General features: G+C 44.8%; 1 long non-coding RNA gene across 5 annotated transcripts in view; it reads left to right on the top strand.

Moving 5' to 3' along the window:
• Positions 1-23,865, top strand: part of LOC137303949 (uncharacterized) — a 365,964-nt gene that overhangs the window by 261,446 nt on the left and 80,653 nt on the right. The gene's annotated exons all lie outside the window — the stretch shown is intronic.

Genomic DNA, 23,865 nt, shown 5'->3' with positions numbered 1-23,865 from the left:
AGAAGTGAAGAAAGCCGAGTGCCGGTATAACTCCGGTCTGTGCCGGATTGCTGCGCGTTCAAAGACCTGCTGCTCTCATGTCACAAACTGCAGTATAACTGTGCTCTTGGTTACTTTCATCGCTCTTTTATTCCTCGCCCTGAACTGTTCGGTAAAAATAACAGTTAACAGTTATCTCTTCACTGGCTCCAAATTAAAGTGGTAGTTTGTTCCCTTTGGCGGCCGTGCCTTCAGCTGCCTAGGCCCTAAGCTCTGGAATTCCCTCCCTAAACCTCTCCGCCTCTCTAACTCTCATCCTTTACGTTGCCCCTTAAAACCTACCTCTTTGACCAAGCTTTTGGTCATCGCGTCCGAATATCTCCTTTGTCCCGGTGTCAATTTTTGTCTGATAACGCTCCCACGCAGCGCCTCGGGACGTTGTACTGCGCTAAAGGTGCTATATAAATGCAAATTGTTTTTGTTTTAGTCCCAAAGAGTTTAATGGGAGAAAAAAGACGCTGAGCAGCAGTGGATGAATTCGGAGAGACAACAAAAAGCACGGTCGGAAGCATCGGCCCTGAGGAGGTTTTTAAAGGCGGGGAGAGAAGCAACAAAGACAAAGTGGTTTAAGGAGGGAGTTCCGGAGAGTAGGTTCGAGCCAGCTGAAGGCTCTGCCACCGACACAGGAGCAGACGGAAGGAGTGATGCGCAGGGGGCCAGAGACGGAGGATTGTAAGGGTGGGGGATGGGTCGTAGGGCCGGAGCAGGGTGCAAAGGTCAGGTGGGCGAGGCCGCGAAGGGATTTGTGACCAAGGACGAGGATTTTGCAGAAAAACAATATTTGAAACTAGGTCAGCAGGAGCAAAGCAAATCTGAGGGAGGGGGGAGGGGGGAAGAGAATGTTCTGAAATAATTCATTAACAGAAAAAAGAACTGTGCAAAAACAGAAAAGAATTATCACTTGAAAACTGCACAAGCTCTCAGCCTGTGGCCCAATGGGATGATGAGATACTCAAAGCCTCACACGCCAGAAGGTTCCAGATTGAATTCTTTGTGTGTCATGAGGTAGCGAATCTTACCCCAGGGCAGCAGCTGGTGTCGATGGTCTTGTGTTCAGAAGTGGAAACATTAACCAAGTGTTCCTGCTTCTGGTTTAGTGTGTGGTGCGTTTGTGGTGTGTGTCTGATGTACAGTTTGCCAACCTGCCAGGATTGTCCTGGAGTCTCCAGGAATTAAAGATTAATCTCCTGGACACCGCTGCGAGCAAACCCGGGACAAATATCATTGGAGAGTTTAAAAAAAGATTTCTTTCTACACTTTTGTTTATCAGTTATAAAAATACTGGAGACGGCGGAAAAGAAGCTGTTTGACAGATTGAGACCGTTGGAGGTGGGAGGCCATGTGATAAAATCTCTAGAAATACGTCCAACCAGAGTTGGCAGCCCCTCGTGTGGTGGAGAACAGGATAGGCCTTGGATGTGCTTCCCCTCTTGGTTGACAAGCTTGCTGATGCTCACTAACTAACTCGCACATAAAGGGTGTCCGCGTGGGCAATGTCCCGGAGGTGTCTGTGAAACCAAACCCTAACGAGAATAATCGGTCAGGAGAGGAGACAGGAAAAATTGGAGATGAGTGTAATCATCTGCTGCCTGCAATGCTGATTATGAGGTGAAAGGGCTGTTCATCACTGTGACCATAGAATCATAGAAAGTTACGGCACAGAAGGAGGCCATTTGGCCCATCGTGTCCGTGCCGGCCGAAAAAGAGCTATCCAGCCTAATCCCACTTTCCAGCACTTGGTCCGTAGCCCTGTAGGTTACGGCACTTCAGGTGCACATCCAAGTACTTTTTAAATGAGTTGAGGGTTTCTGCCTCTACCACCCTTTCAGGCAGTGAGTTCCAGACCCCCACCTATTACCCTCTGCTAAGGGAAATAGGTCCTCCCTATCCACTCTATCTAGGCCCGTCAGAATTTTATATACCTCAATTAAATCTCCCCTCGGCCTCCTTTGTTCCAAAGAAAACAACCCCAGCCTATCCAATCTTTTCTCATAGCTAAAATTCTCCAGCCCCGGCAACATCCTTGTAAATCTCCTCTGCACCCTCTCTAGTGCAATCACATCTTTCCTGTAATGTGGTGACCAGAACTGTATGCAATACTCAAGCTGTGGCCTAACCAATGTTTTATACAGTTTTAGCATAACCTCCCTGCTCTTATAGTCTGTGCCTCGGCTAATAAAGGAAAATATCCCTTATGCCTTTTTAACCACCTTATCTACCTGTCCTGCTACCTTCAGGGACCTGTGGACATGCACTCTAAGGTCCCTTTGTTCCTCTACACCTCTCGGTATCCTCCCATTTATTTTGTAAATGCATTACCTCACACTTCTCTGGATTGAATTCCATTTGCCACTTTTCTGCCCACCCGACCAGTCCATTGATATCCTCCTGCAGTCTACAGCTTTCCTCCTCACCACCAACCATACGGCCAATTTTTGTATCATCTGCAAATTTCTTGATCAAGCCCCCCACATTCAAGTCCAAATCATGAATATATACCACAAAAAGCAAGAGACCTAGTATTGAGCCTTGCGGGACCCCACTGGAAACAGCCTCCGAGTCGCAGAAACACCCATTAATCATTACCCTTTGCTTCCTGCCACTGAGCCAATTTTGGATCCAACTTGCCACTTTCCCTTGGATCCCATGGGCTTTTACTTTTTTGACCAGTCTGCCATGTGAGACCTTGTCAAAAGCCTTGCTAAAATCCATGTACACTACATCAAATGCGTTACCCTCATCGACCCTCTTTTGTGACCTACTCAAAAAATTCAATCAAGTTAGTCAGACATGACCTTACCATAACAAATCCATGCTGACTGTCCTTGATTAACTCGTGCTTTTGTAAATGATGATTTATGCTGCCCTTCAGAATCGATTCCAATAATTTGCCCACCACTGAGGTTAGACTGACTGGCCTGTAATTACTCAGTCTATCCCTTTCTCCCTTTTTAAACAACGGTACAACGTTAGCAGTCCTCCAATCCTCCTACACCACGCCTGTAGCCAGGGAGGATTGGAAAATGATGGTCAGAGCCTCCGCTATTTCCTTCCTTGCTTCTCTTAACAGCCTGGAACACATTTCATCCGGGCCTGGCGATTTATCTACTCCCAAAGATGCTAAACCCCTTATTTCCTCTCTCACTATGTTTATCCCATCCAATATTTCACACTCCTCCTCCTTAACTACAATCTCGGCATCGTCCCCCTCTTTTGTGAAGACAGACGCAAAGTATTCATTAAGAACCATACCCACATCCTCCACCTCCACACATAGGTTACCTTTTTGAACTCTAAAAGGCCCTACTCTTTCCTTAGTTATCCTCTTGCTCTTAATGTATTTATAAAACACTTTTGGATTGCCGGTACTTTTCCATGCCTTCTATTTGCTTTCCTAATTTCTTTTTTAATTTCACCCCTGCACTTTCTATGCTCCCCTAGTCTTTCTGCGGTATTGAGCTCTCGGTGTCTGACATAAGCTTCCCTTTTTTGCCTTGTCTTTCCCTGTATGCTCCTTGTCATCCAGGGGGCTCTAGATTTGGCAGTGCCACCCATGTTGAGGTCTGTGGACGACAGCATTTAACTGGGCTTATTTCATGTCATTACAAACATACAGAGTGATGTAGAAAGTGTCAAACGCATCATCACATCACCGAGTGGGATTTCCAATGGTGAGGCGGCACAGTCTGTCTGGCTCCACTTACTCTCTGAACAAGTCAAAACACTTTTCTTGAATGAAGACCTCGCATGGGATTGCTCACGGTGAGTCGGAGGATGTACTGAATTGCGATAGGAAGTTAGTACTGAAAGCCCCTTTTAAGCAATACTGCTGATGATTAGCAGCAAGCAGAGACATGACCCTAGTGCTAAATAGATTGCCTGCAATCTTACTGTGACTGTGTATCACTGCTAGGGTTCAGTAACTTTACTTCTGGTCATCCCATTTCATACTGCTAGAGGGGAATGATGACGTTTGCTTGTTTGATTTTTATTTTCCCTTGTCTTTATTTTTAGAAGAGCGCTCAATTGTTATTTTTTCCGCTGTAATACAGTCAGTTGGGTATGTGTCTAAAGGTTCATGTTTGAAAGATTAGAAGACATTTGCTTCATTGCAGAAGTGGGACGAGCAAAATAAATCCAATTCAGCAGGGAGGCTGGAGATGAAAATACAAGGTCATTTTTTTTAAGTTGGTGAAGGATTTGGAAACGTAATAAGGATAAAAAACTGAATAATCTAATGTTTTTTAATTCCTCCAATACCGTAATATAGGGTCCAAAACCACAAAGTGAACTCTGCAGCAAATGTATCCTTATTATTTTACGTTCCCTCCTTTTATACCGAGAGAGAGGCGAGCACATTTCCGACAGAGCCAGCCTTCCAAATCTGGCTTCAGGCCTTTGTGGGGAGTGAAGGGAAAAGGAGGTGATGACAGATATACAGAAAGAGCGATGTACAAAGAGATAGGCAGAAAGAAAAAGACACCGAGAAACTGTGAGAGGCGTACAGAGTGGGAAACGTACAGAAGATAGAGAAGACATAGGGAGAGTGGGAATTATAGAAAGAGGGACAAAAAGAGGTGGAGACAAACAGGGGTATAGACAAAATCTGTAAGAGTCACACAATGAATGCGAGACATACAGGAGAGGACACAGAGGGACGGAGCCGGAGAGAGAAACACATGGAGCTAGGTAGAATTTACAGCACAGAAACAGGCCATTCGGCCCAACTGGTCTATGCTGGTGTTTGCGCTCCACGCGAGCCTCCTCCCATATTTCTTCTTCTAACCCTATCAGCATAACCTTCTATTTGTTGCTTCCCTCGTGTGATTATCTAGCCTCCCCTTAAATGCATCTACGCTATTCGCCTCAACCACTCAAGTTCCACATTCTCACCACTCTGAGTAAGAAATAGTGAGAAAAAGAGGCAGAAAGTGCATGTGAGTTACAGAGCAAGAGGGAGACAGACCGGGTGGAAGACAAACAGAAAGACAGATTGGTAACGGGAGGATTGGCGAGTGGCAAACAAGCACAGACATTGTTGCGGGAAGAGTAAAGCTGCAATCATTTTTGTCTGTGAGGAATGCCGCAGGATATCAGCTAGTATTAATTAACTTTACGCGGTTAAAGCAGGGGAGTGGGACTAGCTGGATTGCTCTTGCAGAGAGCCGGCACAGACTCGACGGGCCGAAAGACCTCCTTCTGTGCTGTAACCATTCTATGATTCTATAAAATAGAATTAAAAAGCTAAAGATTTAATACTGAGCATGACTTAAACTGAAAATACATACACATTACAAGAATAAACATAGATCAGTGATAACACAGAATAGGATATTATTTCGAGCTCCATCCAACACAAACTAGAACTGTCACCCATGTCCTATCCTGCACTGATTCTTGCTACCCCATCACTCCTATCCTGCTGACCGGGACTCCTGCCCATTCCCTACGCCATGATTTCAAATCTCCTATAAATCCCTCAGTGGCCTTTCTCATCCTCCCTCCAGCCCTATGCCTCAGCTGTGTTCTTCTGAGTCTAACTATCTCTTCGTAACGCCCTCCCTCCGTTCCACCTGCCATGGCAGAGCCTTCAACAATTGTGCCCCAACACGCTGGAATTCCCTTCCTAAAGGCCCTTCACCTTTCCCACGTCTCTACCCATTTTCAAAGGCCTCATCAAAACCTATCTCTTCAATGGCGCCTTCAACAACAACAACAACTTGCATTTATATAGTGCCTTTAACGTAGTAAAACGTCCCAAGGCGTTGCACAGGAGCGAGTTTCAAACAAAAATTTGACACCAAGCCACATCAGGCGATATTAGGACAGGTGACCAAAAGCTTGTACAAAGAGGTAGGTTTTAAGGGGCGCCTTGAGGAGAGAGAGGTAGAGAGGCGGAGAGGTTTAGGGAGGGAATTCTAGAGCTTAGCACCTAGGCAGCTAAAGGCACGGCCGTCAACAGTGGAGCGATTAAAATCGGGTTTGCGCAAGAGGCCAGAATTGGAGGAGTGCAGAGATCTCAGCCACCTCTGCTAGTTCTACTCCCAGTCTCCTCCTCGATGACCAGTCCTCTTATTGTAAAGCGTCTTGGGACATTTCACTACATTAAATGTGCTTTATAAAATACAAATTCTTGTATCAATGAAGGGACCCATCAAAGCGCTTCAACATTTGGACTCCATTTTGCACACCGTACCCTCAGTGTCATTGTCTCCTGAGAAGTCAATTCCCTGAGTTGCAAGAGGAGCTTTTCCTGCGCTGCTGAATAGTTCAAAGTTATTTGGGCAATAATTTGCAGATGCAAAACAAATGAATCATACATTACCATCCAATGCTGCATCAGCAAACCGTTCCAATCTGATAATAATTAAAATTGCCTTTGATGTGATCTTGTTCTGACAGCTGGCAGAGGTGTAAAGATCAGGCAGTTAGCACAGGCGCAGTGTTGTGATTATAAAGATATATAGGCTGGCTGTTTTTGCTGTATTTTTTTTTTACATAGAGGCATCTCAATAACCTGAGAAACCTTTGATAAATGTTCATGCCGTCCATTAATTAGGCTAATTTTACTGTGTTTGGTTTGTATAAAACAGGCTGCAGTCATTACACTGCACTTTAAGATGTCTGTCTCTGTCACATTCGTTCAGATCCATTCCTGTGGCACCAAATACCACAAGAAATCTTCAACAATTTGCCCGAAGTGTTGTGATAAACCAAATTAACTTGCAGGCATGCACACCTTTAAAGCAAAACATTAGTTTTAGTTGGGGATACGGATTATATGCAAGTTAATAATTTTTTCTTAAAGGTCGAAGGTGATGCATTTAAGGGGAAGCTGGACAAACACATGAGGGAGAAAGGAATAGAAGGATATGCTGATAGGGTTAGATGAGGAAGGGTGGGAGGAGGCTCGTGGGGAGCATTAACACCGGCATGGACCAGTTGGGCCGAACGGCCTGTTTTTGTGCTGTACATTCTATGTAAATTTGGGGTGCAGCCTGTATATTTGCTGGGTACGGTAGCTTAGTGGTTATGGCACTGGACTAGAAACCTGGAGGTTGTGAGTTAATTTCCCACCACGGCAAGGGTGGGAAATTGAATTCATTAAATCTGGTGATTTGTGGGCTGGCACTAAATAAAATGACCATGAAAAGGTGTTGGATTGTCATAAAAACCCAACTGGCTCACTCACATCCTTCAGGGAAGGGAATCTGACTCCATACTGGAATGTGCATTGGCACCTTCAGGAAAGGAAGGGAGAAAATGTGGGGAGCGGGAGTGGCAGAGCAAATGCAATAGTGGCATTTTGTACCTTGGTACTTTGGATGGGGTAAATTGGCAGAAATCTAAGTCTGAATAAATTCAGAATTTTTGTATGTTAAGACGGCTTCTCATTCCACTGAACCGCTGTGTTTTATTAAAAAAAAACTTGTACTTGAAAATAGTTCCTATTCAAAAGAAACCCTCTTTTTTCATACAAGAAGCTTTGGCTGTTAGCTGTACAGTGGGAGGCATTTACTTCCTGTTGCAATAGCTGACTTGAGTTTACTGGGAGCATGTTCCTTCAGAGCTAAAGCAAACTACATTTCTATGTAGTGACTAAGGATGCAGCTCAGGCAAAAGGCTTTTAATGGACTCCAGGGGCATCCAAACATAGCAAATGTTTGTTTGACTGCATATCAGGCAGATAGTCAGTGAAATAAACTGACAAAAGATTACAAATAGCTGCTTATCAAGAGAGCCAAACCCAAACAAGAGAATAGCCCCCACTGTGGGTTAATAACTGACATTTGTTATTGTCCTAGGTAATGAACAGATAAAGTAATGATTGCTTTTAATAATGAGGCAGTGTACAATGTGATCCTCTGGAGATCAGTGATGGAACAGGAAGTATATCTCTGAACAATCACTGTTATGAAACAATTTGAAACACTTTTGAGTCAATACAGAGTGTGAATTCCTGTCAGCTATGTTACCATGCTGTGCACTCCTTGCTATTTTAACTGAAGTGTTAACCCATTTGAAATGATCAGGGTAACAGTCTGTCCATTAGAGTAGCAGAGCAAGGAATTTGATACGAGCACATGAAACATTTGAATGATCTACCTTTAAAATCGCTTTGAGTAATTCAGATCTACTACTTGACCCCCCAGGGTGTTGTACACAGGGTTAGAGGTCAGGGTATAATGTGGCTGTATTATGTGCAAATGTAATTCGGTCCCCATTTCAAAGTCATACCTTCGAAACTAATTTTTCTGCACTTTGATATTTCATTTACAGCTAAATAGCAAAACCGACCGCAATGTGAGAAGCAAAGAGGTAGAACTGGTTGGAGCATTGGAGTTTCTCTACAGTACAGGTGGAGGAGGTGGCAGATGCAAAAATGAGGCTCTACAGCGCCACCACTAGTGGGAGGGTGTAATTACAGTGTGACCAGTTTACATAGGAACTTTCCATTATAAATGTGGACATAGGAAGTGGCTATTGTGACAACAGGAAGTTTGGTTTTGTAGACTGGAAGGCATCATTTTTTTCATAGATGATGGATTTAGGTTTCACCTCCAAAATGTTAAGGGAAAGGCCTGATTAGGTTTTACGTGCAAGCAGTTTAGAAATGAGTAGAATTAAATTGGTTCTTTTGATGGCTTTTTATATAAGAACATCAGAAATAGGAGCAGGACTAGGCTGCACGACCCCTCGAGCTGGCTCCGTCATTCAATCAGATCATGATCTTCAACCTCAACTCCACTTTCCCGCCCAATCCCCATATCCCTTGATTCACCTAGAGTCCAAAAATCTATCGATCTCAGCCTTGAATATACTCAACGACTGAGAATCCACAGCCCTCCAGAGTAGAGAATTCCAAAGATTCACAACCATCTGAGTGAAGAAATTTCTCCTCATCTCAGTCCTAAATAGCCGTCCCTTTATCCTGTGACTATGCCCCCTCATTCTAGACTCTCCAGCCAGGGGAAACAACCTCTCAGCATCTACCCTGTCAAGCCCCCTCATAATATATGTTTCAATGAGATCACCTCTCATTCTTCTAAACTCCAGAAAGTATAGGCTCATTCTACTCAATCTCTACTCATAGGACAACCCTCTCATCCCAGAAATCAATCTCGTGAACCTTCGTTGCACCACCTCTAAGGCAAGTACATTCTTCCTTAGATAAGGAGACCAAAACTATACACAGTACTCCAGGTGAGGTCTCACCAAAGCCCTGTACAATTGTAGTAAGACTTCCTTACTCTTGTACTCCAACCCCCTTGCAATAAAGGCCAACATGTCATTTGCTTTCCTAACTGTTTGCTGAACCTGCATGCTAACTTCTTGTGCTTCTTGTACGAGGACACCCAAGTCTCTCTGGACACCAACATTTAATAGTTTCTCACCATTTTAAAAAATATTCTGTTTATCTATTCTTCCCAACAAAGTGAATAACCTCACATTTCCCCACCTTATATTTCATCTGTCACCTTCTTGCCCACTCATTTAACTTGTCTATATCCCTTTGCAGACTCCTCACAGCTTACTTTCCCACCTAGCTTTGTATCGTCAGCAAACTTGGATGCACTACACTCGGTCCCTTTATCTAAGTCGTTAATATAGATTGTAAATAGCTGAGGCCCAAGCACTGATTCTTGCGGCACCCCAACAGTTACAGCCTGACAACCCAAAAGTGACCCCTTTATGCCAACTTTCTGTTTTCTGCCCGTTAACCAATCCTCTATCCATGCTAATGTGTTACCCCCAACCCCATGAGCCCTTACCTTGTGTAACAATCTTTTGTGTGGCACCTTATCGAATATCTTTTGAAAATCCAAATATCCAATTATCTACCCTGCCAGTTACATCCTCGAAAAACTCTAATTTGTCACATTCACCTCGTGATGTGCTGCTTAGCCATTCAGACCAGAAAGACCCCAGGTTCAGTCCCTGGCCTTAGTTGAGGAGAAAAGGAATGGCAGTGAGAGTGATGCAATCCGCCTCAGTGTCACTGGGCTAGGAGGGGCGTGTTGGTGGGGTGGGGGGGGGGGTTAATTAGCGTTCCCTCTCCTGATCTCTCTTTGTGACCCCAACCGGAAGCTGCATATTGGTGGATGGTCGATCCGTACAAGATTGGGTGCGACTGTGATGCTCCCTATGGTCGTCTAGCTCACTGCCTGACCTTGCAGGTGGGGAATGGACATTTGGGCAAGTGACCTATAGCCCAACATGACTCCGCACCTTCAGCAGAGGCAAAGTACATCACTGATCTATGTTTGCAACGGATATCAATTTGTCAGCTTGAAAGTTCATGGATTTCCTTTTGTTGTGCGCTATATTAGAAATTATAATATGATTAATCTGTGTTGGATTTATTGGGCTACTGTCAGCATTTACTTGCTCATCGTTAATTACAGACAGTGGAAAATGCAACTTGTGTCACTTGCGATATCACTGCCACAAAGCATTTTTCATTGTTTGAGGGAGATGTCACAAACTGAGGACACATGTCGCTGTAGGAACAAAGGTTCCCCACGATCGTAGCCTCTGCCCAGCGATCCAGACATCAATTAAGTTCTCATTTTAAAAATTAAAATTTACTGTTAACGTTCAGAAGGAGACAGGCTCGCACTTGCATAGAGCGTCTCATCGCCTCGTCTTGTAACTGCCTGAAAACGCTTCACGTGCAATGATTTAATTCGGAGTGCGCTGACGAATGGGAACAAACATGGCGGCTGCTGGGTGCACAGCAGGATCCCGCAAACAGCAGTGAAATGAGTGACCGGTTGATTTGTTATTTATAATGGAATGTTGTCATTTACCGCAGGGGGAATGGAATATAAAAGTAGAGATGTTTTGCTACAGTTGTACAGGGCATTGGTGCGACATCTAGAATACTGTGTGCAGTTTTGGTCTCCTTATTTAAGAAAGGATTTAATTGCTTTGGAGGCGGTTCAGAGAAGGTTCACTCAACTGATTCCTGGGATGAGGGGGTTATCTTATGAGGAGAGATTGGACAAGTTGGGCCTGTATACACTGGAGTTTAGAAGAATGAGAGGTGATCTTATTGAAACATATAAGATCCTGAGAGGTCGAGAAGGGGTAGATGCTGAGAGGATGTTTCCCCTTGTGGGAGAGACTAGAACTAGGGGCCATAGTTTAAAAATAAGGGGTCTCCCATTTAAGACGAAGATGAGGAGAAATTTTTTCTCTGAGGGTCATGAGTCTGCGGAACTCCCTTCCCCAGAGAGCGGTGGAGGCAGGGTCATTGAATATTTTTAAGGCTGAGTTAGATAGATTCCTGATGAACAAGGGAGTCAAAGGTTATAGTAGGTAGACGGGAAAGTAGAGTTGAGGTCACAATCAGATCAGCCATGATCTTATCAAATGGCAGAGCAGGTTCGAGGGGCCGAATGGCCTACTCCTGCTCTTAATTCATATGTTGTTGTTTTTTGGGGGAGGGGGAGCAGGGAGGAATGTTGGGAGAGCTCCTCGGCCTTCAGTTGTACTGTGGGTTCTTTGACGCTCACCTGAACTGACATAACAGGCAACCAGACGGTGCCTCAGTTTTAACGTCTCATCCAAAGGACATCTCTGACAACGTGGCATCCCCTCGGTACTGCACTGGAGTGTTGAGCCTACATTTATCACTTTAATGATATACTAATTATCACCTAATATGTGTTATTAATAGAATGGACAGCAAAGAGCGGAAGGGTGTGATTTGCCTCCCACCGATGCAGGAGACAATAATTCACTTCTGTCCCGTCACTTGTGAGTTATTGGGTACGCCCTCTCTTGGGACTTAATTGCCTCCCATGGTGTCTTTTCACGACCCTTTGTCTTTGATACAATTGACTTTGGAAAATTAGTGGGGGGCTTTTTGTTGCCGATTAAAAGTCTAAAGGTGTCAGCCATGGCTCAGGGGGTAGCACTCTGGCCTCTGAGTCAGCAGACCGTGAGTTCAAATCCCACTCCAGATACATTAGCACATAATCTAGGCTGACACTCCCAGTGCAGTACTGAGGGAGTGCTGCACTGTTGGAGGTGTCGTCTTTCTGATGAGATGTTAAGCCGAGGCCTCGTCTGCCTCAGCCGGATGTAAAAGATTCCATGGCACGATTTCGAAGAAGAGCAGGGGAGTTCTGGCCAACATTTATCCCTCAACCAACATCACTAAAACAGATTATCTGGTTAATATCACATTGTTGTTTGTGGGATCTTGCTGTGCATAAAATTGGCTGCTGCGTTTCCTGCATTGCAACAGTGACTACACTTCAAAAATACTTCATTGTAAATTTTGTTGGGGCGTCCTGAGGTCGTGAAAGGCGCTATATAAATGCAAGTCCCTTCCTTCTTTGTCAACCTGATGGCTCTGAGTGCCTGAGCTGCACAGACAAAGAAGGTCTCGGATTCAATGCCTGAATTAGCAAGCACTTCCGAGGCAGAGGTCGGACTCTGCAGCTGGCCCCTGCCAACTGGATTGAGGAAGACTCCCTGTTTCTGATTCCTGCTCTTCACTGACCCCCAGCTGTGTGCACGAGAGGAGAGAACAGTTTGGGCTTGGCCGCAAAAGCCTCCTGTGCTCACGTTCCTCACGGCCGAGGACGTGCAGTGCACGTCAGTGAGCTGTGCGACTATAGGGGGCATCACAGTCACATCCAATCTTGTCCTGGCCCGACGTCCACCGGTGTGTGCAGCTTCCTGCAGACTCGCACACGAACTTTGCATTGAACCGCTTTCTTTAGAAGACAACCATAGAACAGGAAATGATGCTACAAGATTCCATCATTCGGAATCCCGCTTGATATCACACTTGATTCTCTATGGAATCTGGAGCCAATTTTTGGACTATATATTTTTCTCCATGTATATTTCCAAAGGATGCAGAGTGCGCTCTGATTGATGTAACCTCTTATAATGCAGGGTCATCGGGGACATGAACTTTAATAATGTCCATTTATTTTTGTGCACCATTTTATGATGTCCTAGCTGATCTCCCTTAGCATTGCTAATGAGTTTCCTGGGATCTGGAGCGCAATTTGTGAGGCTTACTTGTAAATCTGATCAGTGAGGAACTTTGCAGACTGTCAGCTGCTGCTAAATTTCTGGCACAGGTTATTTTAAATAAAAGAACAGCATGCATTTCTTCCTCTATTTTAAAAAAAAGTTAACATTTTTGACACTTTTAATTGTGATGTCTGGAGAGTGGATGACACTCTCCACTTTTATATAAGCAGGTCATAAATGTGGAACATGCAGATTGACCGCCAGAAACTTTCTGTTATTGTTGCAAAACTTTTCAGGAAAAAAATCTCAAGGTTAATTTATTTCTCCTAAATCAACATAATACAATCAACCTTTTGCTGTAATATCACTTCAGTATTAATGTTGCTCCATTTTGGATCACAAGTATCTTTGGGAGGATGGGACCAGTCCAGGATGGTGGGGTGAAGGGTGTGGAGGATGCACAAGAGGCCAGAGTTGGAGGGACTCTAAGTTCTCGGAGGATTGTCGGGCTGGAGGGATTTGAAAACGAGGATGAGAATTTTAAAATCGAGGAGCTTCCTGGACCGGGAGCCAATGTAGGTCAGCGCGCACAGCGGGGATGGGTGAACAGGACTTGGTGCGAGTTAGGGTACGGGCAGCAGAGTTTTGGATGAGCTCAAGTTTATGGAGGGTGGAAGATGGGAGGCGGGCCAGGAGAACATTGGAACAGTCATGCCTGGAGGTAACAAAAAACATGGATGAGGGTTTTCAGCAGCAGATGGGCTGAGGCGGGGCGGAGACACCAGGGAATTAAACGCCATCACAGGAAGCGTGGTCTACCAGGGAGGAGGGGCAAGTTGGAATCGCTTTGGGAGCGGAGGCATAAGATGAAGATCGGCATCTTGAGAGTGAAACTCAGCAACAAGACAAAGTGCGCTATCTGTAAATGGACAATTTGCATAAGTCAACAGTCTGAAAGTCGGGTCCACAAAGTACTTCAGTGTCTATTTAACTGAAACATATGAGATGTAATACATGGAAGATGATTCCACGGAGGACAGTGTGATTTGAATGTACTAATTCATTGATTTCTTTTTGTATACTTTCTGACTGTGCAGCACTTTTATAAAGGGTCAATAGTAGTCTCGCTGAAACGCACTTCCTGGCTGGCTCACATTATCGTGAGTCTGTTTTGTCCCCTGCATTGTATTTCTCAGAACATAAGACAATGGTTGTGATGTTAACAATGCAGGCAGCTCTTGGCGAGTTCCCTCTGCACCCCCCCCCACCCCGACCTCAGTGAGTTCTCTATCATTCTCTCGGGAATTGTAAACAATTTTACAACACCAAGTTATAGTCCAGCAATTTTATTTTAAATTCACAAGCTTTCGGAGGCTTCCCCCTTCGTCAGGTGAACATCGTTCACCTGACGAAGGGGGAAGCCTCCGAAAGCTTGTGAATTTAAAATAAAATTGCTGGACTATAACTTGGTGTTGTAAAATTGTTTACAATTGTCAACCCCAGTCCATCACCGGCATCTCCACATCATTCTCTCGGGAAGTGGAGATGCACTGATTAGAAGCTGTGGTTTTCCCCCACAAACAGTCAACGGGGGAATTGTCTTTTTCCCTATCTTGCAGTTACAGCTGGAATGGGCACTCTGTTGAGTTCCCAACCCCACACCCTGATTTGAAGATGGTGTGTAGGACAGGGTGACCTGAAAGGATAAAACAAAAATCTTATCAAAAAATATAAATTGCCGGCACTATTGGAGACCCAAGAGCATAGTGCACTCACGGTGAAGTCATTTGCAATTTATTAAGTTGAGTTTTGTGATAGGATAAATATATAAGAGAATGGCCAGAAGGTGCAACTCGCTACCACAAGTAGTATTTCAGGCGAGAAGTGTAGATATATTTAAGGGGACGCTGGATAAACACATGAGGGAGAAAGGAATAGAAGGATAGGGTGATAGGGTGGGATGAAGTAATGTGGGAGGAGGCTCGTGTGGAGCATAAACCGAATGGCCTGTTTCTGTGCTGTAAAGTTCTATGTAAATTGAGCTGTGGTAATTACGTTGTCGATCAGTTTGACAAATTGCTTGAAGTCGTGCATCTGATTCAGGCAACACACTGCATGGATTACTTGGTATTATCCAAATTCTCAGTTTGGTTGAGCAGACAAACACAACTCAAAAGTCCAGTTCAAGTCAATTAAATTTGCCCCAATACAGTTAGATGCGGAGGCTCGTGTTTTGTTTCTTCTCTAAATAGATAAACCCTTGTGATGATTCACCAGCATTGCTTGAAGCATAATGTCATGTGGGTGCATTTGAATTCCTGACGTAAAACAAGTTGATGAGAAGTACGGAAATGAATATTAAGTTCGATTAGATGAATCACGTGGTCTGTTTTTTTACAATGCGGATCATCTGTGGGTAATTTTGGAAGCAGCCTCAAATAATCAGAATTCATAGTTGAGAAGGATTTGGAGGTGGTGGGTTTCTGGGTGGAAAAGTGGCAGATACAGTTTAATGCAGGTAAATGAGAAGTGAGAATTGGCAGAATAAAAGGTTACATTGAACACGTACTCTGGGAAGATACCGAAGGGGAGAGAGCTCAGAGTATTGGTGGATAGGTCACTATAACCTTCCAGAAAGCAAACAAAATGTTGGGTTGTACAGAAAAGGGTATAGCGTGTAAATTGAAACAGGTGATTTTAAAACTGCTTGTGGCCTTGTTGAGACCACATGTGGAGCAGTGTGTTCAGTTTTGATCTCCGTTCTTCAAAAGACGTGTATCATGGCAGATGCTGTGTGGAACACACTCCCAGGAAATGTAGTGTTTGTTTCCCTTGCCAATTTTCTCTTCTCTTGTGAAGGCTGAATCCTTGCTGGGCACGGTTCCAGAGGCACTGTGTGCCCTCTGGTAGCTCAAGCAAATGGCCATTGTTCATGTGTGAACCTGAATGCTGAGTGTCAGTGGACTATTCAGCTGCATGGGGGCATTGCAGCTGAGTCCGATCCTGAGCTTGGCAGAGGTCCACATGCATGCCCTTCCAGCAAGGGTTGGGAACATAGGAACAGGTGTAGGCCATTCAGCCCCTCGAGCCTGTTGGTGGATAGTGAGCAGAAGGATTGTCCAAATTGGTTGTTCATTTCCCCATTTAACCCATAGGCTCTCCAGAACACTCCTGGTCCATTTGGCTCAGCTACTCACTGGATTAACTCATTGAACCATTAAGGGAGACAGGAATGATAATTTTAAATGCCAGGCACTTACTTGGTCTTCCCTCGAGTTTGTATCAGCAATCGAAACAGTGATAAACAGGAAATGGAGGAGAAAGTGCCTTTTCATTAAAAAGATGTGACCTTTTAGCTGAGCGGTTTTGGCTCCGAACTCAAACACGGTCTCCAGATCTGCCATTGCATCTCATGGCATGGAAATCACGCAAGTTGTGAGTTTTGAGATTTTGTCAAAATGGAAATCTGCTATTTTAGAAGTCAGTTAGAAATTGTTGCAGCCAATGTTAGAAATGCACAAAGCAGCATTTTGATGGTGCAGCAGACATTACGAAGATGTTACAGGAAACTTGGCGTTGAAGGAGTTAAAAAAAAATCATTAACAATCGTGAGTGAACTTCATCTCTTGCGTTTCACATGCCAGGCCATTGATTGCTGGGACAATGAATGGAGGGTCGGCCAAAGAATGTGAATCATTTGCATTGTAAAAACTATAGAGTGACAATCCTTTCACCAGATTGGATTTGGTTGTCTTGCTCTAAAACATCACCGTAGGGATTTTGTACACCAGTCAATTTTCACGCAGTTAGTGACAGTCTGGTTCCCCTCTTTAAAAAAAAATCTTGTTAGATGCTCGACTCTCAAACTGGCAGTTCTCAGTGTAATTAGCAGGGCCAGCAGACTCTGCTCCTCTATCTTGATCTTTTCAAGGCTAACTTTCACATTTAAGCACTTCCACCCAACTGTTCAGGTCTAACCTCGGTCTTGGTTTGTTACTTGACGCGTTGAAAGAATATTGCCGTGCGGTCGAATTGTGACATTGTTGGTAAGTGCAGAACCAAAATTGATCATTTTCTGGTCCCTTTTTCCAGATACTTTGTATTATTAAATTTGTATTGCTCCCCTGTGCATTATTAGCATTTTAGTCTGAGAGGCAAAACAGTCAGGGCCACAGATGTTGCACTTGATTAATCTTGTACCTTTGAAGCTGTTCTGTTAGTTTGAGCTGCAGTGAAATGTCAGATCCAGAGAAACATCGCACAACATATGTGCAAGAAGATAACCTGTAAATGGGTCTTCTATCCTACTACTCCTTCAAGATACAAAGTGATGAAGTTTGATGTTTTTCCTTCCACAGATTTACAGTGTCATGCAAGTACTCATTAAATCTTTAGTGACCCAGTAGTTTAAAATTGCTGCTCTTGGCCCACCTGTGGAGAAAGATAGTGATTTGACGTGAAATTCAGCGCGTATCTCGAGGAACAGTGTGGCAGGTTGCTTTACAAATAGGAAAGCTTGCTAAAGAAAATGTGGCAACTTCGAGGCAGTTACTGAAGTAAAAGTTTCCTCTACATTGTGCATTTGTAGAGTCCTTTTTTTCCCTGCTGTTTGCAACTAGCAAACGCTGACTTTATCTTTTCAAGTGACATTTGGCTGCTGTAGATCATTATTAAGAGCTCGAGTTGGTTTAGTTCAGTGTTGTGAAACCTTGGGGGTTACCAGGAGTTGAGTCTCTTCATGCACACTTGATACACACAGTTCAGTCCTTCAACAAATGGTTGGTTTGTAACACACACAAAAAAAAGGGAGCAAATGAATGTGGAATCCCCTTGTTTTTCCAAGAGTGCCTGTCAAGTTTTTGTGAATGTCAGTTCAGAGATGTTAACCGAAAGAGCACTCTGTCTTTAGCCACAGTTATTCCCTGGTCCGTGTATTATTTAGGAGACCAAAACTAGGGGCCATAAATATAAAATAGTCACCAATAAATCCAACAGGGAATTCAGGAGAAACTTCTTTACTCAGAGTGTGGTTAGAATGTGGAACTCGCTACCACAAGGAGTAGTTGAGGCAAATAATCTAAGCAGAAGCTAGATAAGTAGGAGAGAGAAAGGAATAGCAGGTTATGCTGATGAAATGGGTTGGGAGGAGGCTTGCGTGGAGTATAAACACCAGCATGGACCAGTTGGGCCGAATGGCCTGCTTCTATGCTGTAAATTTTATGTATTTCAAATGAATGAAAGGGTGGTTCAAATCAGATGGCTAGCAGGACTTTCCACTCATAGTTCATGGTTGGTTCTTTGTTAGGTTTGCTGATCATGGCGTTGCTCACGATTCGTCAGACGGAGAGTGCGTGAAGCATGTAAAGAAAGATCCCGTGTTTATAGAGCACCTTATCGCGACTTCAGGAGGTCTTAAAGTGCTTCACAACCAATGAACTACTTTTGAAGTGCAGTTTCTGTTCTGTGGGCAAATGCGGCAGCCAGTTTGTACAGAGCCAGATGCAAATGAGATGAATGACCAGTTGATCTGTGTTTGGTGGTAGTTGAGGGGGGAATGTTGGCCAGGACACCAGGAGAACTCCCCTGATCTTCAACAGGAGATGGAAATAGCAGCTTACTTCGGTAGAAGGGGGCGTGTTGTAAACACTTCCCCCACACGCATTCTGTTAAATGGATCATCCTTTCTCTTTAAGAGTTTATGATGGATATTCTGGGTGGTTTAGATCAGGGCTGACAAGGGTTGAGGCATTGGTCACACCAGGGTAAAATAACCTCAACACCTGGAAAGGACTCCCAGGTAGGGTAGAGAAGGAAAATGCCCTAGAATCATTTAAGAAATAGCTGAATGCTGCAATGAGGATATTGTAGGTTCTCTCTAGATGGATGAATGAGAATGACTTTTCTGATCTGTATCTATCTCGCTCTGCTTAGTAAGGCACCATACTACAACAGCTTGCATTTATACAGCGCAATTAACAAAGTAACGTTATCCAACAAAATTTGACACCGAGCCACGTAAGGAAGTATTAGGACAGGTGACCAAAAGCTTGGTCAAAGAGGTAGGTTTTAAGGAGCCTCTTAAAGGAGGAAAGGTAGAGATATGGAGAGGTTTTAGGGAAGGAATTCCAGAGCTAAGGGCCGATGCAGCTGAAGACACGGCCGCCAATGGTGGTGCGATGAAAATCGGGGACACGCAGGAGGGCAGAATTGGAGGAGCGCAGAGATCTCAGAGGGCTGTAGGGCTGGAGGAGGTTACAGAGATAGGGAGGGGCGAGGCCATGGAAGGATTTGAAAACAAGGATGAGAATTTTAAAACCATAGTGATAAAGCATCATTTGGATTAATTATGGAAAGTGTTACATTCTGTAAGTACACTGGAGGGGGCAGGACTGCTGTTGCATATTGCAATGAGTGCAGGCAATTCCAGACGGTGAGTCATACGGGCCGAGACCCCCCCCCCCCCCCCCAGCTCATCTTTGTCACTGAAAAGTTCGCAATGCATTGATTTTAAACCTGATTGTGAAACAGAGCCCCGGAATTTGTGAGGGGAAAGAGGGAATAACCGGGACTGTAAAGAAAGTGGTTGAGCAAGCAGCTGCTTGAACTGCCCCAAATAGCCAGCGCACTAAATATGGTTTAAGCAGCACCTTTGTAACTGTGCCTGTGGCAATTGCAAATGGTCAGTGCCGTTTACCCGATATAGATTGCTGTCTGGGATAAACGAGGACGGTGTAAGTGGTGGGGACCGTACTGATCAAATGCAGCACATAATAAAAGTAAACCAGTCTCGTACTCTCCCTGTATGGCCCCGGTATATTGCAGAGGAGTAGACATCGTACTTTATGCTTCATGTTACTTTGTGCTCGTTGACCTAAATTGACTCCCGGTCCGGCAATTCTTCGATTTTAAAATTCTCATCCTTGTTTTCAAATCCCTCCCTATCTCTCTGACCTCCTCCAGCCCTACAACCCTCCGAGATCTCTGCACTCCTCCAATTCTGGCCTCTTGTGCATCCCCGATTTTCATCGCTCCACCGTTGGCGGCCGTGCCTTCAGCTGCCTCGGCCCTAAGCTCTGGAATTCCCTCCCTAAACCTCTCCGCCTCTCTCTCCTCCTTCAAGACGCTCCTTAAAGCCCACCTCATTCACCAAGCTTTTGGTCACCTGTCCTAATATCTCCTTATGTGGCTTGGTGTCAAATTTTGTCTGATAATCGCTCCTGTGAAGCGCCTTGGGACGTTTTACTCGGTTAAAGGCGCTAGTTGCTGTTGTTTGGCTTTAATTTGAATGGCACTGGAGTTAGCTGATTGAATCTGCACGGAGACTTTACTGAAGATGATTCCTTATATTTCTAATACAAGTCTGTGGTGCTTAGAGCAGCTGTCTGTTGATTCAGAGCTGAATGGAACAGATACGAGCGGCTTCTATACTGGATCGAGTGTGGTGCCCGGGCTGCCAGCTCCAAACAAAATCGCCGAATTTGCTACGGCTAAAGAGACCTAGTTTAAAAACAAAACGGGATCTTCCCAGTTTCTGAATTGTGGGCACGTTCACTGAACGGTTGCCGCTCAAACCCGACATACGATAAGTCAGTTTTGAACGCAATGGGAATAGAGCGTGTAACACTTGCGTTGTTAGGTTAATGTTGGAGTTGCATGCCTTGCAGCACATTGCTGAAAATACAGGCCCCAAACGCACAGATCCATCATTCTCTGACCCTGTTCAACCTTTGTATTTGAACAGGTTTCAGGTGGAAGTGAACAAATAATTGTGTGAGATTTTTTTTCTCCCTTGGATGATTTGCTCTATTGATTTTTCTCCCCATCCCATTTCCAACGGATAGTGGTTGCTGTCTGGCACTTCAAACGTCTGTCATTTGTGTGTGTATGAGCCTGGCGACGGTGCGGAAGGTTATTTGACCACGGAGGGCGTCGCAGCTGAGCCCAATCCTCTCTCCTTGTTAGAGGCACGCTTCCTGCTGAGGTGGGGGAGGCCGATAACAGCGCACCTACTGCTACAGTTGATGAGATCAGCCAACTCCACGCAGACTAGGGTTGCCAACCCTCCAGGATTGCCCTGGATTCTCCAGGAATTAAAGACTAACCTCCAGGACACTGCTGCCAGCAAACACCTGGGAGAAAAATCAAAGGGGTGTTTTTAAAAAAAAAAAATTGTGTTGTTAAAAAGATGTTCTTTGAACACTTCGATTATTAGTAATAAAAAATATCTGAGATGGGAGATAAGGCAGTCAAAAATCATCCAATTGGGTAATGAGAGTATTCGCTTTCCGATTGGCCGTGGGTAGGCGGGGCGCCGCCAGGATGGACGTGTTGGCCGCCCAATGGCGGGAGTGTGGGGGCGGAGCGTTTGGAGGCAGGAGGTCATGTGATGAAACCTCCAGGAATACGTCAGACCACGGTTGGCAACCCTAACGCAGACTGGGAATCTAACCTTGGTCTGTCTGCATCAGCTATTCACCAGCTAAACCTGCCGAGCTACTGGAAGAGCCACAAATGAATTCTGATACCGATTGTCTGAGCTTATTCTGCGCAGTTACCTTGTTTCTGCTTCCAGTCTAGTGGAGGTTCAGTTTATGTTTACGCCAACTTTGTTTCTGCATTTTCCCCCAGGATTCGTGATTAGGCCTGCTCTAATTTAATGAGCTGAGAGGGAATTAAATTACTTCCATCCCCAGCGCCGTGGATTTCCTAAACATCTGGCAAAAAAAAAAGGGGGAGATCAGCAGAATTTTTTTTAACGCAGCGAGTTGTTATGATCTGGAATGCGCTGCCCGACAGGACGGTGGAAGCAGATTCAATAATAACTTTCAAAAGGGAATTGGATAAATACTTGAAAAGAAAAAAAATTGCAGGGCTATGGGGAAAGGGCGGGGGGGGGGGGGAGTGGGACTAATGGGATAACTCTTTCAAAGAGCCGGCACAGGCACGATGGGCCGAATGGCCTCCTTCTGTGCTGCATGATTATTTTATCTTGAAGCAGGAAGAGATTGAAGCTGATTTTTTCTGATTGGCCTGATTTTAAAACCGATGGGATAGCACAGGTTGGAAAGCCTGGGTTTGGGTCTCCCCAATGGCTGAGTTGCGCCATTGTACCATACATGCCAGGAGGCCCCAAATTAGATTCAGGCGAGGGTGCTGCTCTTGTTTGCCGTCGAATGACCTCTGTGGGAAAGTGCATGTGTTTCGATGTCAGCTGAGGGGAGGATTGGTATTGCCTGTGATGCCCACCACAGCGGAATAGCCAGTCGGGACTCACCGTCTAGCCTTACGCATGAAGAATGGCTGCTGGGCCGAAGTTCCAGTAGGTGACCAGCTCAGTGGACCTTTTATCCTGGCAACAAAAAAAAAAACCCAAAAGGTTAACACCAACTTGATACGAAAACTACCCTGTATTGCGGCTCCTGCCACCTCTGAAGATCAGAGCTCAGTGTCGTGTACTAAGGTGAATGTAGACGCAGTTCCCCGTTCTAACCATTTCCCAGTCTAAGCTGCGCCACACGGGCACACGTTGAACGGAGGTTCCAGCAAACAGCAGAGGGCTTTGACTACAGCCTGCGAGTGGGCAGTGTGTCCTGTCCTCAGCCACTGAGCTATGCTGGATCCAAAGATCCTTGGAGAGGAAGGGGTGGGTCAAGATTTACATAAAGAGAAGGTTAAGAAAGAACGAACTTGCAGTTGTTCAGCGCCTTTCACAACCTCAGGACGTCAAAAAGCACTTTACAGCCAATGAAGTACTTTTTAAAGTGCAGACACTGTTGTAATGTAAGAAACGCAGCAGCCAAAATGCGCACAGCAAGCTCCCACAAACAGCAATATGATAATGACCAGATAATCTGTTCTTTGTGGTGTTGGTTGAGGGATAAATATTGTCCAATACACCGGGGAGAACTCCCCTGCTCTTCTTTGAAATAATGCCATGGGATCTTTTACATCCACTTGAGAGGGCAGACGGGGGCCTTGGTTTAATGTTTCGTCTGAAAGGCGGCACTTCCGACAGTGCAGCACTCCCTCAGTACTGCACTGGAGTGTCAGCCTAGATTATGGTCTCAAGTCTTGGGAATCAAACCCACGACCTTCTGACTCGGAGGCGAGAGTGCCAGCCACATTTGCAGCTCTTGTATAAACAGGCTTTAATTGACCTGGAGACAAAATTGCTGTTAACATTCAGAAATTTATTGTCTCGTTTGCATCCATTTTTTCTGTCGTCGAATCGAAAACTGACAGTTCTGTATCAAATCAAGAATATGTTTTGTGCAGCCAAGAAAGTCACAGCACACAAAGCTCTATCGTGAAAGGAAAGTAACAAAACCCATTGCTCTCTCTATCTATTTTTGCGTCGTACTCCCAGAAATTAAAGAATTTTTAAAAAAAGACAGAAAATGCTGGGAACGCACAGCAAGGTCAGTCAGCATCCAGGGAGATAGAGAAACAGACACGTTAATGTTTCAGATGCTGACCGACCTGCTGTGTGTACTCCAGCGTTCTTGCTGCTTGCCTTTCAGCTCTCCAGCCTCTGCGCTATCTTTTGCTTCGAACTCCAGCACGGTACAGAGGATTGGCGTACTTCTGTAGCTGTGGGCTATGGAGCAGCTAATTACTGAGAAATGCCTAGCCTTTTTTTTTGCTGTTGAGCAGCCCCTGGTTCACGCCGAAGCCTCGCAAAGAGTTAAACTTCAAGAGGACGGTCGGTAGGAGGTGTATTTAATATTTAACAGGAAGTTATCGGTGCAAGAGCAGGCGCGTGTTGCTGAGGCTTTTGTGAAACAAATATTTGAAATCGTTTGGGAGTTGTTGATTTTGCTAATCCAT

The sequence above is a fragment of the Heptranchias perlo genome, chromosome 36, assembly GCF_035084215.1.
Source record: "Heptranchias perlo isolate sHepPer1 chromosome 36, sHepPer1.hap1, whole genome shotgun sequence".
Classification (NCBI taxonomy): domain Eukaryota; kingdom Metazoa; phylum Chordata; class Chondrichthyes; order Hexanchiformes; family Hexanchidae; genus Heptranchias; species Heptranchias perlo.
This window is presented reverse-complemented; position numbering and strand designations above follow the sequence as displayed.